The sequence below is a fragment of the Notamacropus eugenii genome, chromosome 4, assembly GCF_028372415.1.
Source record: "Notamacropus eugenii isolate mMacEug1 chromosome 4, mMacEug1.pri_v2, whole genome shotgun sequence".
Classification (NCBI taxonomy): Eukaryota; Metazoa; Chordata; class Mammalia; order Diprotodontia; family Macropodidae; genus Notamacropus; species Notamacropus eugenii.
In genome coordinates this window covers 147,990,963-148,008,740 of record NC_092875.1, presented here as the reverse complement: position 1 = coordinate 148,008,740, position 17,778 = coordinate 147,990,963, and positions in this window count along the sequence as shown.

The following is a 17,778-nucleotide window of genomic DNA, read 5'->3' as shown; positions in this document are numbered from 1 at the left end:
TGGAGTCCTCATAAAAAATACTCTTTGTGGAAGTTGATAATGTTTAATATAAAATTTTAGAATAATCTCTTTGTTCTCTCTGAAGTAAACTCAGAGAGTGCCTCTTCCTATGTCAGCAAAAGCCAGCCAAGGCCGACTCTACACTCCTTAAGGAGACCTTTAACCTAAGACACTATATCTTGAATAATAAGACTTTCCTTTGATGAATAATGAGACTTTCCTTTGATGAATCTTATTATCTATAGACACATACTATGTTATGAATAATGGGACTTTCCTTTGATCTATAGACATATACTATGTTATGGCGTATTAATGATAAAGAAAATATAGACATCTTAGATCATAATTTCTATTGAACATTGTTTACCCTTTCCTATGTCAATTATCTGTTTAAGGGAGGAAGCCTACCACTTACTAGTGGTGGGGTTTCTTTCCTTATCACCGAGACATATGCTTACCCAGCTGGAATCCCAAGGCCTGACCAACATTACTTTGTTAATTGTCTTGTCTTACTAAATTTATGATTTGTTCAACTAGGAGAGTTCCTTTCTCACGGCAAAATGTATATAAGCCAGAAGATTTCTGCACTGGGTAGCCAGAACATTTCTGGCTCCATAATGCATTATGTTACCGTTGTCTTTAATAGGGAATTGATTAATTAATTAAATCATAAAATGTATGCATTAGCCTGTTGCCTTTCTTTAACCAAGTTTTCAGGTCAACAAAGTGAAACTACAAAAGGCACATCATTTTGGATTTAGGCCCTAAATACTGTCTCCCAAATGATGGTGCATTTGGAATAAGCAGGCAGGCAGACAAGACTGCCTCAGTCCTATCTTAAACAGGCAGAAAGGAGGCAGACTCTATTCAAAGTTTTTATCTCTGTGACATGAGAAGAGGGGAAAAGGTAGTCAGCAAGTATTTAAAAACTGAAAGGATACACACTCTCATATTAAATGCTTCGGCCTAAGTGCTTGTGTAACACAGAGGAAAGATAAGGCCCAACTGTCCTTGCACGTGATGGGGTGATGGGACCTGGACCCCTAAAAGGAAAAGACCATGTCCTTGAAAACAACCCAGTCCCTGAATTTTCCTATACATTTTGGCAGTCCAGATCACTGGTGCCTCCTCCCAAGGCAACTGGTCCACCCCAGCCCACCTAGATCACCTAATTAGCTTACTTAACATTCCTTTCACTGTAGCTCTTGGCCCACCCTAGACTACTTACTATTCCTTACTCCCATCCAGATCCTTTCACTTTCCTTTTTGTATATAAGCATCTGGCTCACCCCCATTAAGTTACAGATTCACAAGCAACCCTGTCTACTTCTATTGGCATTATAATAAATCTTGTCATTTGACTAGAAGAAGGTTTGAATTTGTGAATTCTTTCCAGGCAGATGCTACCCTATACCCTGACATTTCTGGGTTTCTAACAACCCCAAACCACATCAGAGGAGCTTCCAAATGGAGTAGACAAGAGGAACACTAGTCCTGATTTAGACAAGTGTGTGGAAAGGGAAGGATAATTCAGAGATTATGTTTGCAAATTAGAGATTAATCTTACTCCTGAAAGGGTTTCTGACAGTGACAGACCTTGGATTATGATTTAAAGGAGGAGAAGGTGGATGGCATGGCAAACAATGGAAGGGAGATAATTCTATGAAAATGGGAAAAGGCTTATAAGCAAGAGAATGAGAACCTAAAAGAAAAGCTTTTTTAGTACCTACCACCAAGAGGAAAAAAGACTAATAACCAATAATTATGTAGTGCTTTAAAATTTGCAAAATCCTTTATATATATTATCTCATTTCATTCTCACAACAACCCTGGGAAATAGGTTAAATTACTATCCTCATTTTACAAATGAGGGAAACTGAGGCTAAGAAAATTTAAGTGACTTGCCTGGAGTCACACAGTTAGTAATTGTGTGGGGGAAGGATTCAATATCAGTCTTCTGACTCCAAGACCAATATTCTATACCACCTAGCTGTACCCCAGAATCTCTGTGGCAGACAGATCATCTCACCGTATGCATCTTTAGGCCAGGGGTTTGTCCTCTGCTTCTTTATAAGTTTCTGACATTTACGTTAGACAGTTGAATCATTTGCTGGGCACACAAGAGACCTGAGTTTGACTCTTGCCTCTCTGGGCCTCAGCTTCCTCATCAATAAAACGAGGTTGCTAGACTCAGTGACCTCTAAGATTCTTTTCATCTCTAAGTCTATTATCCTCTGACCTCTTACAAACAACTTGTTCTGAAGACAGCCACCTGCCACGATCCTCTCTCCATCCTTTCTGGAAGCTATACAACACCAGCTGAGTACCACAATTTTGGCACTCAATCACTGGGCTCTAGTGGTTTCATATGCATATCTCTTGGCTCCTAGAAATTAAGAACTATATCTCATACTTCTCTGGATTCCAACTCTGTGGAACCACAGGCAGGGCTAAACTGTGGAGTTAAGAGTGGAGAGTGAGGACCAGGAACACCAAGGTGATGATGGAAATAAAAAGCAGTCACAGTGACAGGATCAAGCAGGAATTGGGGTGTCCCCAGAAGTTGGCAACTGAGACAGAGCTGGGGGGTAAGAAGTTAGACAAGCAGTTGGTAAGGAGAATGGCACAAAGTCAGTAGACCTGAATTCGAGTTCTGTCTTCAATGCACACTACCTGTGTGACTGGTAGACAGAACACTGGGGCTGGGATCAGGAAGACCTGAGTTCAAATCCAACCTCTGACACTCACTATGTGACCCTAGACAGATAACTCTTGTTTTCCTCAATTTCCTCATCTGTAAAGTGGAGATAATAACAACTATAACAGAACCTGCCTTCCAGGGTTATTGTCAGGTCAAATAATAACATATAATAATTATATAATCATTGTAAAGTGCTCAGCACAATGCCTGGTGCGTAGTTAAGTGCTATATAAATATTAGCTATTATTATTATTGCTATTTTTGTGGTTGTTTAACCTCCTTTAGTTTCCATGTTGTAAAATGAGACATAGCTGGACTACATGGCCTCCTGAGGTTGCTTCCCGTGAGCTAAGGAAAGATCGGGTAGAGGGTATCGTTTATCCTTCATTCTTGAAGAGGGCCATGACATCAGGAAGATAATGAAATGATGTGTAAGTAATTGGATTTAAGTGAGGGAGGACTGTGCAAAGCCACCAGCCTCACTTTCTTCTCCAGAGCTATCTGGGTCCAGTGGCAAGATATAGATCAGGACAACTGGAGACAACCCCTGGAAGAGGATGTGAAATGAGACAGAAGAGTGCTATGGTCAAAGAGAGGCATCTCGTTGCAGTGGGAGAGTGTGACCATGGTGTCCTTTCCTTTTTAAAAAATTGGGCAGTGAGGATGATGGGGTGATGGGACCTGGACCCTGAGTTTTCCCACACAACCCAGTCCCTGGTATCTCACTGGAGGTATCTGGCCTATCCCAACCCACCTAGATGGCCAATAGTCCTTTCACTGTGGTTCTCTGACCTAGCCCAGACCACTTAATTCCTTTCACCCCGGGCTATTTATCACTCCTTAATCCCATACATATCATCTCACTTTCTTTTTTGTAAATGAGTTTCAATCTCACCCTCATCTAGCTACGGATTCTTTAGGAATCTAGCCCACTCTTATCCTTACAATAAATTTTAACTGAAAGAAGACTTGAGTGCTTGAATTCTTTCCAGACAGACTCACCCTGTAGCTTTACATTTCCCAGCAACCCCAAATCACATCAGAGAGAGAAGGAAAGGAGATCATGGGAACTCTAAGGTTTCTTCTAGCTCTAAATCTCTGAAACTATGAAACCTTGGAAAGGACACAAGGACTTCTTCAGATAGGAAGGCTCACATGCTTTCTCCTGGGGCAGGGTCCAATCTCAAGGCATGAGCAGGTCAGAGCTCTGTGTATGCACAGAGCAGCAGCTGGGAGACCTCCTGGAGATCAGGCCTGCTGAAAGGGCCCTGGTAGTTACCATACTAGCTCTCACTCCTGCTTTGGGGAAGCCAATCAGCTTTGGTCATAGACCCAGGTTCTTCTTCTATGCTCTTCTGATTGGGCCCTGGGTGCAAGTCTCTTGGTTTTGAGTTTCTAGTTCCCCACCTCAAACCACATACATGCTCCTACGTGGACCCTGGATCTGTTACCTTCCATTTCTGACTTTGACCTTTGGACTAGTTCACCAGCTGTTCATTTAGTCTTTGCAATGTGGGATATTGAATCTATATCACCCCTCCTCCTACTTTTTCAGACTTGATCGCTGCCTCATCTCTTAATCAGTCACTAATACCTGGTACCAGCAGGGCCCCAACCAAGTGAACCAAATTAGAAAATGGAAAGGAAACTACCTTGACTCAATGGGGAAGATAAGGTCGAACCCTGGAATATCTCTCACAGGGCCCAGCCCCATGATATACATATTAATATTAGTTGTTCAGTCACACTCTCAAGTTCTCTCTCAAGAACCTTGGATTTGACTGTGCATCATAGGAGACACTAGCACAGGACCGCTCAGCATGTCTCAGAAATGCAGCGCAGTCCTGTCTTCCTCCTATTCTATTTTGAGTCCGTTTCATTTTATGTCTAAGGAGTTGTTCCAACACATACTGTGGAAATAATTGCTATTTCTACCTTCACAACATGCTTTGCTTCTGATCCCTCCTCTCTATCCACATAGCAACCATCCTAACTCAGACCCTCATCACCTTTTGCTTAGATTATTGCAACAGTTTCTTAATTGGTCTCTGCCTCCAGTCTCTCCCCACTCCAGGCCATCTTACACAATACTGCCAAAGTGATTTTCCTTAAACTACCTTTTTGTGTTCTAGGTGCCTCTAGCAGTCTGGTGAAGTCTATGGGCTCCTCAGAATAAGATTTTAAAATGCATAAAAATACATAGGTCTACAAAGGAAAGCAATTAGTTATATTGAAATATGGTTATCAAAAAAATTTTTTTAAGTTGCACAGACCCCAGGTTAAGAAACCCTTCCTTAAGAGCAAATATGACCATGGTCACTCACCTTCTCAATAAATTACTGTTGTTCCTTATTACTTCAAGAATAAAATATGAACTCCTCTACTTAGCTTTTAAAGCTCTTCTCAATGTGGCCATAACTTATATGGACACTAGAATTTACTCAATCCTCCTGAACTTGTGATCTGATCAAACTTCTTTCTCTTCCCCACATATGACATTCATTCTCCCATCTCCATGCTTTTGATTGGAATACATTCCTTCCTCCCCTCTGCTTCATTGAATCCCTTTCTTTCTTCAAGATCTAGCTCAAGTCATGTTCTATATGAAGCCTTTCCTGATAATCCTAAATACTAGGACCCTTCTTCCCTATCTACCTTGTATTTAACTACTTTGAATTTGTTTGTATTTATTCTTTATATTATTACATATGTATTTTTCTCCCCTCATTAGAATTCTTGAGGGTTGTTTTTATTTGTATCTCCAGCCCCTAGCACATAGTAAATACTTAGCAAATTCTTGTTTATTGATTGATGAAGCAGCTAGGTGATTGTTTAGCTACCTGCATATCATATTCTGAATAGGCATTCTCATCCACTTGGTTTTTCCTGTGTGAATTGTTAGTCTGAATTCTTCAAAGTAATTGAGCATGTCATTTACGAAGGTCTACTGTATTCTGGAATGAGATGCAATGAGCACCATGTCATCTGAAAACAGAAGCCTCTGGAAGACTTTATCCTCTATAAAGAGCCCCTCTTTCATTTGAATTCTGATCTGAACATCTTCCATGACAGTAACAAAGATCTTTAGGTAGAATATGTCTCCTTGTTTTATTTTATTTTATTTTGCCATACAAATAGGACTCTAAGGATGCATCTGTCAAGAGCTTTTGTTCAGTTTTAAAGCATGCATGGGATACATGTTGGTAGAGGAGACCTTTTAAGGTAGTGTTTGCTCTCCTGATTCGAATATTCTTTCATGGTCAACAAATAAACACAGTGGGACCTTGTGTTCCTTGTTCCTTTCTGTCAATTATGTGATTATAAAGAGGTAGCCCACTCTAACATATCAGAGGGTTTTATGCAGCCTATGATCACTTGACAACTAGACCTGAAGACTGTGTTTCTCTTTTAGTGGTGACCAGTGATGAAATAACCTTTCCAACATAATGATGGACTTCAGTTTTTGAAACTGAGACATCCAGGACACTACTCACAATCATTGTTCCTGGGAATTTGTAAGGTTGTCTTTTCCCATGGCTATCACCTTTTACAGATCATAAGATCATAGAATTCAGAACAGGAAGATGAGTCATCTAGTCTAACCCATTTATTTTACAGATGAAGAAACTGAGGACCACAGAGGGGAAATAATTTGATCAGGACAAGCTCTAGTCCTCTAATTCCAAATGTGGAATCATATACACACTCATATATTTTTCCAGTGGGGTAAATCAGATGAATGTTCATTTCATGGGGGATTATATAATCGAAGGGTAACTTTGGAGCTCTTAAAAGCCAGGAACCATAGTAGCTTCCCCCCCATAGATTTTTTTTTCACATTTACTTATTTTATGTTTAATTTATGGAACAAACATTTACATAACATAGTATAATAAAAATAGATGATTGGACATAAAACTTCAAATCTATCAGGTACAACTTGTTATTCATTTTACATATATATCAAAGTTATCAAGTAAATTCTTTTTTTCTTCCCTCTCTCCCATCCTGATGACTGATATTAGATACAAATAGGTATATGTATACATACATATGTGTGTGCATGTGTATATGTGTATATATGTATACACACATATATGTAAAATTATTCTATACATAACTTCTATTTATCATTTTTTTACTGGCTGCAGATAACATCTTTCTTCATATGTCCTTTATAGTTAAGGATATTGGTAACAAAATAATTTTTGTGCAAACTCATTCTTCTAACAACATTGTTGTTACTGTATACAGTGTTCTCTTGGTTCTATTAATTTCACTTTTCATTATTTCATGCAAGTCTTTTCATGTTTTTTCTAAAATCACTGAGTTCATAATTTCTTGTAGTATTCCATCACAATCAGAAAACACAACTTGTTCAGCCTTTCTCCCATAGATTTAAGGTTTAAGGGTCACTAAGAACAGTTCCCTTATTTTACAGAAAAAGAAATGATCCAAAGTGACTCATCCAGAATTTCACAGCTAATAAGTATCTGTGGTGAGATTCAGACCCAAGTCTTCCTGAACCTAGGTCAAATAATCTATCTACTATACCTTACTGCCTCTGGGATCATAATTGAAACCATTTTGCCTTTAAACAGGAATACCCAGGTATTTTCCATGTTGTCAGTGTTTTTCCTTTTTAGCTGTCACATTCCAAGCAGTTTAGGCTACAGAAATGTGAGCTGGAGGTCTTAGGGAGCAAGTTCTTGTTGCTAGGGAAGCAACAAGACCCCCTAGCCTCATGAAGCATTGCTTGAAATAATCTCAGTAGAGAAATGACAGCTGCTTGTACAGGTGCAGATAGAGGTATTCATGGAGCATACTTTTTTTTTTTAAATTTAACTTTTAACATTTATTTTCACAAAATTTTGGGTTACAAATTTCTCCCCTTTTATCCCCTCCCCCCCCAAACCCAAGCATTCTAATTGCCCCTGTGACCAATCTGCTCTCTCTTCTATCCTCCCTCTCTGCCCTTGTCTCCGTCTTCTCTTTTGTCCTGTAGGGCCAGATAGCTTTCTTTACCCCTTAACCTGTATTTCTTATTTCCTAGTGGTAAGAACATTACAGTTGATCCTAACACTTTGAGTTCCAACTTCTTTAGCTCCCTCCCTCTCCACCCCTTCCCTTTGGAAGAAAAGCAATTCAATATAGGCCAAATCTGTGTAGTTTTGCAAATGATTTCCATACTAGTTGTGTTGTATAGGACTAACTATATTTCCCTCCATCCTATCCTGTCCCCCATTACTTCTATTCTCTTATGATCCTTTCCCTCCCCATGAGTGTCAACCTTGGATTGCATTCTCCTCCCCATGCCCTCCCCTCTATCCTCCCCCCCACCCTGCTTGTGCCCTTGTCCCCCACTCTCCTGTATTGTGAGATAGGTTTTCCTATAAAAATGAGTGTGCATTTTGTTCTTTCCTTTAGTGGAATGTGATGAGAGTAGACCTCATGTTTTTCTCTCGCCACCCCTCTTTATCCCTCCACTAATAAGTCTTTTGCTTGCCTCTTTTATGAGAGATAATTTGCCCCATTCAATTTCTCCCTTTCTCCTCCCAATATTTCTCTCTCACTGCTTGATTTCATTTTTTTTTTAAGATATGATCCCATCCTCTTCAATTCACTCTGTGCACTCTGTCTCTATGTATGTGTGCATGTGTGCATGTGTGTGTGTGTACTCCCACCCAGTACCCAGATACTGAAATGTTTCAAGAGTTACAAATATTGTCTTTCCATGTAGGAATGTAAACAGTTCAACTTTAGTAAGTCCCTTATGACTTCTCTTTGCTGTTCACCTTTTCATGGTTCTCTTCATTCTTGTGTTTGAAAGTCAAATTTTCTTTTCAGCTCTGCTCTTTTCATCAAGAAAATTTGAAAATCCTCTATTTCATTGAAAGACCATTTTTTCTCCTGAAGTATTATACTCAGTTTTGCTGCGTAGGTGATTCTTGGCTTCAGTCCTAGTTCCTTTGACTTCTGGAATATCCTATTCCATTGCCTTCGATCCCTTAATGTAGAGGCTGCTAGATCTTGTGTTATCCTGATTGTATTTCCACAATATTTGAATTGTTTCTTTCTAGCTGCTTGCAATATTTTCTCTTTCAACTGGGAATTCTGGAATTTGGCCACAATGTTCCTAGGAGTTTCTCTTTTTGGATCTCTTTCATGCGGTGTTCTGTGGATTCCTTGAATATTTATTTTGCCCTCTGGTTCTAGAATCTCAGGGCAGTTTTCCTTGATAATTTCATGGAAGATGATGTCTAGGCTCTTCTTTTGATCATGGTTTTCAGGTAGTCCCAGAATTTTTACATTGTCTCTCCTGAATCTATTTTCCAGGTCAGTTGTTTTTCCAATAAGATATTTCACGTTATCTTCCATTTTTCCAATCTTCTCGCCATGTTCTGTGATATCTGTCTTTCTCACAAAGTCCTTAGCATCCATCTGTGCCATTCTAGTTTTGAAAGAACTATTTTCTTCAGTGAGCTTTTGAATCTCCTTTTCCATCTGGCTAATTCTGCTTTTGAAAGCATTCTTCTCCTCATTGGCTTTTTGAACCTCTTTTGCCAATTGAGTTAGGCTAGTTTTCAAGGTGTTAATTTCTTCAACATTTTTTTGGTTCTCCTTTAGCAGGGAGCTGATCTGCTTTTCATGCTTCTCTTTCATCCCTCTCATTTCTCTTCCCAGTTTTTCCTCCACCTCTCTAACTTGATTTTCAAAATTCTTTTTGAGCTCTTCCGTGGCCTGAGCCCATTGGGTGGGCTGGGACACAGAATCCTTGATTTCTGTGTCTTTGCCTAATGGTAAGCATTGTTCTTCCTCATCAGAAAGGAAGGGAGGAAATGTCTGTTCTCCAAGAAAGTAGCCTTCAATAGTTTTATTTCTTTTCCCTTTTGTGGGCATTCTCCCCAGCCAGTGACTTGACCTCTGAATATTCTCCTCACACCCACCTCGCCTCCTGGTCCTCCCAGCCAGCGTTTGGGGACTGAGATTCAAATGCTGCTTCCTGCCTTAGGGCTTTTGGAGGGGGCAGGGCTGCTATTCAGTGTGAGAATTAAGTTCAGGTGGTCAGGTCGGGGCAGGGCCGCCTCTCAGGCTCAGTTCCCTCAGGGGGTTTATGTACAGACCTTCCACAATGGATCCAGGCTCCCGCCCGCTTGGGGAGCCCCTGTCTGCAGCCGCCTCTCAGCTTCTATCTCCTGGGGGGGCCCGAGCCATGGGGGCATCCCACTCCCCTCTCGACCCTCCAAAGAGACTCTCTCACCGACCCCCGTCACCTGTGGGTAGAGGGGCTTGTGCCGCCGCTGGAGATCCTGTCCCTGAAGCCTGCTCGGATCTGTACCTCTCGGAGCCGCGGCTGCCGCAGGTCTGGGCTGGGCTCCGCGTCTGCAGCGCGACGGACCTTTTGTGAGAGGTTTGCAGGCCCCTCTGTGGGTGGAGGGACCCGCGTGGCCGCTGGAGATCCCGTCCCCGTAGCCAGCTCGGATCTTTTCCTCATGGTGTCGCAGCCGCTGCAGGGCTGCCCTCTGCTCCCAGTCCCAGCTCCCAGTCCGCAGCGCGAAGGACCCCCCGCGAGAGGTTTGCAGGTCTCTCCGGAACAGAAATCTCCCTCGCTCCAATATTCCATGGCCTCTGGGTGCAGAATTCACCATGAGTTGGTCCCCTCTAGCCATTCTGTGGATTGTGGGTTCGGAGCTATGTGTATGTGCGTCTTTCTACTCCGCCATCTTGGCTCCGCCCCGGAGCATACTTCTTAAGAGAGTTCAAAGTCGCCAAATAAATTCACTGGAGAGCAGGCATTAATTCTACTTTGGCAAAATCAACTTTTGGAATAGGCAATGCATTTCCTTCAGTCACCACTGCTTAATCAATAGAATTAGTGTTGCTTGGTGGACTGATTTCTCCTTGGGTGGGGACAGGGACAAGGAGGCTAATTTACAACCCATTTTGGTACAAATCCTCTTTCATTCACCCCCTTCATGAGAAGCAGCTCTTACCTGGTCCCTCTTGGTTAAAGAACATAGGAGACAGAGATCCAAAGGCTTTAAACAATTATCCAAGGTCACTTGGAAAAGACAAGGTCTGAACTCAGGAGCTGAGATCTCCTGCCTTCTTTCTATTTCAATCCTTTGTGATTGGCATTATCCCTACTAATTTTTCTTATGCAATAGGAACCCAGTTCCAATATCCTAGTGGGAAAGAAGATGGTAGTTCACCAATAGCTTCAAGCTCTGGCTCTCAGATGCTGCTTAGTCTCTGAGGAAATTGTAGATATGCTGATGTATGTCTCAACAGAAAGACAGCATATTTAAGTGGGGGGAACATGCTGAGGGTGGGGTGCTTAATACTCTAGTGCCAGCAGCAAAAGGGTGGGGAACTTTTTATTCTTGAAAGATCACTGACCTATAGGAAAAATATAACAAACCTGGGGCACAAATACAGAGAAGGCATTAAATTAAAAGTATTTTAAAGATTGTTTTTAGAGTAATACCTATTCAATTCACCCAGGGGACAGACAGAGCAGATGTCAATAAGTATTGATTGACTGAATGACTGTGATCCTGGAATGGGCTTGTAATTTTACTGATGTGGGCAGTGCAGACGGAACACCATTCACATGTGCTCTCCTGCATCACTCTATCTAGACTCACTCATAAATCTGCCATCAGTGGCCACTCCCAGATGGACAATCATGGTCAATGGACATATTTGATTGAATAAGTATCATAAATAAAATGCATGTATAGGTTTATAAATTTTTGTAGTTCCATATTACAGTCAACTAAAGGAGAGAGAAAAAGAGACTTCTTTGATTCTGTTTTCCTAACTGTGATTTGAAGGTCTCTCCTGGATGTCTTGTTGGCTTCCAAGATTCTTTTTTCTAACTTTTTACATTTAATTTTAAAAAATTTATTTATTTAGTTTTAGTTTTCAACATTCACTTCCACAAGATTTTGAATTCCAAATTTTCTCCCCATCTCTCTCCTCCACCCACCCCAAGACATTGTGCATTCCAATTACCCCTTCCCCCAACTCCCTTCTCTCATTCCCTTGCCCTCCATTTTCCCATAGGGTAAGATGGATTTCTATACCTCATTGCCTGTATGTCTTATTTGCCAGTTGCATGTAAAAACAATTTTTAACATTCATCTTTAAAACCTTGAGTTCCAACTTCTCTTCCTTCCTCCTCCTTACCAATCCCCACGGAGAAAGCAAGCAATTCAATATAGGTTATACATGTCATGCAAAACACCTCCATAACAATCATGATGTGAAAGACTAAGTGTATTTCCCTCCATCCTATCCTGCCCCTCATTTATTTTACTCTCTCTCCTGACTGTATCTCTCCTCAAAAGTTGTTGTTGTGTTCATCCTTCATTGTTGAAGAAGATGATGCCATCAGAGAATGATGACATGACTTGCACTTGACTTTGTTTTGAGTGAGGGAGGGCTATGCAAGGTCACTAGCCTCACTTTCTCCTTGTGAGCCATCTGGATCCAGTGAACAGATTTTCATCAGGATGACTGGAGATGACCCAAGATGCAATGGGCCCAGGAGACCTGGGCCCCTTAGGGCAAGGCCTATTCAGGTATTCACTTAGGATGAGGTAACATCCATTCAGTGAATAGGCACATTTTAGAAATAATCAGGGGATGGCCCCTTTAATGAGCCTAAGAAAAAATAACTAAATCAAGTTGGGAGGGAAGCAGCAGCAGTTACTATTGATAATCACTCTTAAGTCAGGAGGGTCCAGAAAACAGCCCTTAACTGAATCTTGGGCAGGGGCCTAGTGTTGTCCATTCTATGGGGAAAGGGAAGGGAAGAAATCTAGCCAGTAAACCCCAAGTTAACTGGGTAACCTCTGGCCATTCTAATTTACCTTCCTTTGGATAGGAAAAGGAAGGGGAGGGGGAGACAGACAGGAGAGGAGGAGTTGAGTTATCTAGCTAACTGGGTTTCCATTCAGGCAGCTGCGTCTACTCACAGATTGTTGTGTTCTTCTCTTGTTGCTAAAGAAGACCATGCCATCAGAAATGATGACATGACTTGTACTTGACTTTGACCCCTAAATATCCCCTCCTCCCATTCTCTACCATCATCCCCCTTACCCTTCGGTTATCCCTTTCCCGTCTACTTTCCTGTAGTGTAAGATAGATTTCCATACCAAATTTAGTGTGCATATTATTCCCTCCTTAAGGCAAATCTGATGAGAGTAAGGTTCACTCTTCCCCTCCACTGAAAAAGATTTTTTCTTGCCTCTTTTATGGGAGAGATAATTTACCCCATTCTATTTCTCCTTTTCTTCTTCTCCCAATATATTCCTCTCTCACCCCTTAATTTTACTTTATTTTAGATATCACTTGTTTATATTCAACTTACCCTGTGCCCTCTGTGTATATGTAAATAATCTCTCCAACTACTCTAATACTGAGAAAATTCTCAATAGTTGCAAATAATACTTTTCCATGTAGGAATGTAAACAGTTCAAATTTAGTAAGTCCGTTATGATTTCTCTTTCCTGTTTACCTTTTCATTCTTCTCTTGATTCATGTGTTTGAAAGTCAAATTTTCTATTCAGCTCTGGTCTTTTCATCAAAAGTGCTTGAAAGTCCTCTATTTCATAGAATTACCATTTTCCCCCTGAAGTATTGTACATAGTTTTGCTGGGTAGGTGATCCTTAGTTTTCATCCTTGCTCCTTTGACCTCTGGAATATCATATTCCAAGCCCTTTGATCCCTTAATGTAGAAGTTGCTAGATCTTATGTTATTCTGATTGTGTTTTCACAATACTTAAATTGTTTCTATCTGGCTGTTTGCAATATTTCCTCCTTGACCAGGGAGCTCTGGAATTTGACTACAATATCCCTAGGAGTTTTCCTTTTGGGATCTCTTTCAGGAGGTGATGGGTGGATTCTTTCAATATCTATTTTACCCTCTGGTTCTAGAATATCAGGGCAGTTTTTCCTTAATAATTTCTTTAAAAATGGTGTCTAGGCTCTTTTTATATCGTATCTTTTAGGTAGTCCCATAATTTTTGAATTGTCTCTCCTGGATCTATTATTTTCCAGGTCAGTTGTTTTTCCAATGAGATATTTCACATTGTCTTCTATTTTTTTCATTCCTTTGGTTTTGTTTTGTGATTTCTTTATTTTTCATAAAGTCTTTAGCTTCCATGTGCTCCACTTTAGTATTTAAGGAATTATTTTCTTCAGTGAGTTTTTGGACCTCCTTTTCCATCTGACCAATTCTGCTTTTTAAGGCCTGCTTCTCCTCACTGGCTTTTTGGATCTCTTTTGCCATTTGGGTTAGTCTATTTTTAAGGTATTATTTTCCTCAGCATTTTGGGGGTCCCTTTTAGCAAGCAGCTGACTTATTTTTCATGATTTTCTTGCATCATTCTCATTTCTCTTCCCAATTTTTGCTCTGCTTCTCTTACTTGATTTTCAAAATCCTTTTTGAGCTCTTCTACAGCCTGAAACCAATTCATATTTTTCTTGGAGGTTTGGATGGAGGAGCTTTGATTTGATATATTCTGTTCACATATTTTGATCTTCCTTGTCACCAAAGTATGATTCTATAGTCTGATTCTTTTTCTGGTTTTTACTCATTTTCTCATTCATTTATTTGATTTTTGAGCTCTTTTTCAAGGTAGTTCTCTGCCTCCAGTGAGGGTGAGGGGGTATACTGTCAGCAGCTCAATCCCCTCACAATCTGTGAACCTAGAGCTCCAGAAACAGCCACTGCTACTGTCCCTGCTGCTGCTGTGGCTGCCACAGGCTCCCCTACCCCTTCTGTCACCCTGAGGCTGAGGTTGGACCATTCTACTCTCTCACACAGGTCTGACAGTTTTTTTCCACTGACCTTCCAATTTGTCCTCCACATTTTGGAGTTGTAAAGTCTGGAAATCACCATAAGTTTCAGTGATTTAGTCCCCCTGAGGCCTGCTCAGGTCCTGTCTGTGCCTGTGCAGCCCACATTGGACTGTGCTCTGCTCCCACCTAGTGTGATAGAGGCTTCTTTTCGACCTTCCAGGATGTCTTGGGCTGGAGATTTGCTTGACTCCATCATTCTGTGGGTTCGCATCTCCAGAATTTGTTTAGAGTCATTTTTTATAGGTATTTGGCTAGGCTTGGGGGGAGAACTCTAGCAAGTCTCTACTTCTACTCCACTATCTTAGCTATTCCCCTAACTTTTTACATTTTATAAAAATCATCCTGGATTCTGTGTGTGTTTTCTTTATTTTTTCTTTAGTTTAGAAAAGAAGGAGGGGAAGGAAAAAAAGAAGGAAGGAAGGAAGGAAGGAAGGAAGGAAGGAAGGAAGGAAGGGAGGGAGGAAGGAAGGAAGGGAGGAAGGGAGGGAGGGAGGGAGGAAAAGAAAAGAAAGGATGGGAGGAAATGAGAGAGGTGGAGGGCAAAGAAGAAGTCAGAAATGGAGGAAAGAAGGAGGGAAAAGTGAAAGGAGGAGAGGCAAAGAGAGAAAAAAAATCTAGCAAATGCTAACATTTTTCTTTTGACCCCTATAACAACCCTTTAAGGTCTATATTATAAATATTATCCCTATTTAACAAATGAGGAAACAGGTTTCTATAGGTTTAAAAGACTTTCTCACAGTCATGCAGCTACTCACCAAGGAAGGATTGTTTTTTCTGTATTTTTTTCTCTTTTATTATGAACTTAACAATCATCAACAAATTTCAATATACAAAGGACAAAACAAGAGTATTATATGTGAAATGGTGAACTTATGTAAGTTGGGGCTTTTATGAGTGTGTATTAATGTAAAATTTTTTATTTGTTTTGTTTTTGAAACTGATCCTTCCTATCTTGTTGGAGCTGAAAGAGCAGAGACTACTCACTGACCAGCTAAATTTTCCCCACTTGAGTCGGTTTTCTCCTCCTTAGGCAGCATGGTGGACCCCCATTTTCTTGGCTTCATAATTTTGGTGACTTAGCCAGGATATTTGATCAGCTTTAACCCTACTGCAGCTCAAAGCTCCTGAATTCAATGGGGACAGCAGCCTCAGCCTATCCAATAGTGGGGATTACAGGCATATATTACAGACACTCTCCTCCCCCCCTCCACTGTATATTCAGTTTAACACCAATAGCCATAAAATTGCTTTTTTGAGTGTCCACTTCTGAACTTTTTTTTGCTTTCTTCTAATTTCTTAGGTGTTTTATCTATTAATACTTTTTTATTTTTTATATCTCTATCACTATCCACTAACTGAGCCCCAGTCTTACCATTCCAAAATTAAAACCCCTCCCTGCTAACAAGTAATTAAAGTCAAACAAGACAATTCAACACAGTGGTCAAGTCTGAAAATGGATCTCTCATGCTCCACTTGTAGCTTACCACCTCTCCAAAAGTGCCTAGCACTGTGTGCAACACTCCTTCCACTAAAACACACTGTCTCTAGAATAGAGAGATTGAGGGAGAGGTCATAGTCCATCTCAGAAGTTTCTGAATTGAATATAATCAAGTGAATATGTTTTTGTCTATTTGCCATCCCATATTTGCTCTGTGGGTCAGCAACTTAAACTATCACTATCCTTTAAAATTCTGATGAGGGTTAGTGTTCTTAGTAAACATTCATTTAGTGTTGAATGAGGGAGGGAGAGTCATGGGAGAGTCACTAGAGACTGAAAAGTTGTGAAGTGAACAAATCATATCTCATGCCTGTTTGCCTGAATTCTGGTCCCAGCAGGGAGTATTCCACCCATCAGATCAATTCTCCAATCCCAGTTTGTAACTGGTACAGTTGGATTTAGCTGATCATTCCTCATCTATCCCCCCTCCCAAAAAATTACTTTATATCCATCTTTTTTTTTTCACTCAACTTTCTATATGTTTTGTGTTGACATTGTTTTCTTCCCAGTAGAATGTGATCTCCAGAGGGCAGAAACTACTTTTTGGTCGTATCTGATTCTCTGAAAGCTATTTATGGACCAAAAATCTATGGTGCATCACAACTACTCAGTGCTGATGGAGCCACATTGATTAGTGATAAGGACATGATCCTAGAGAGATGGGCTGAACACTTCCATGGTGTTCTCAACAGACCATCATCAATCAATGCGGAGGCCATGGACCGTTGAGCTCAGGTTGAAGTCAATCCCGCCTTAGCTGAACTTTTGATCGAAGAAGAGGTTTTGAGGGTCATGAGGCTCCTTTCATGTGGCAAAGTATGTGGTGCTGATTCTATTCCAGCTGAATTTACAAGGTAGGGGGACCATTGCTCATACAAAAGTTAACTGAAATTTTGCAGGTTATATGGCAAGAGGAAGTTATCCCCTAGAAGTTCAAGGATGCCACCATTGTCCATCTCTATAAAGGTAAAGGGAATAGATTGTCCTGCAACAATCACAGGGGAGTCTCTCTCTCAGTCACTGCTGGCAAAATTCTTGCTAGAGCCCTCTTTAATAGGCTGTTCCTTTACCTGGAAGATGGTCATCTACCTGAGAGACAGTGTGGCTTCAGAAAGGGTTGAGGAACAGTCGATATGGTGTTTGTTGCCCAACAAATCCAGGAGAAATGCCAGGAGCAGAACAGAGGTCTGTACACAACATTTGTAGATCTGACCAAGGCCTTTGACACTGTTATCCATGAGGGCTTATGGAAAATTATGTCAAAATTTGGCTGCCCAGAGAAATTCATCAATATTGTACATCAATTTCATGATGGCATGTTTGCCCGGGTTTTAGATAATGGACAATGCTCTCATGTCTTCCCAGTCACCAATGGAGTGAAACAGGGCTGTGTGCTTGTTTACCATGATGTTTTCAGCCATGTGGTCAAATGCTTTCAATGAGGATGAACACAGCATCAAGGTCAACTACTGTACTAATGGTAAGTTCTTCAATTTGAAAAGGCTACAAGCTAAGAGTAAAGTGGAGGGAGTGTTGGTGCATGATTTTCTGTTTGCAGATTATTATGCACTCAATGCAGCCTCTGAAGCTGAGATGCAACAAAGTATAGATCAATTCTCTGCTGCCTGTGCTAATTTTGGCCTAATAATTAACACCAAGAAAACACAGGTGCTCCATCAACCACCACCACACCAACCATACATG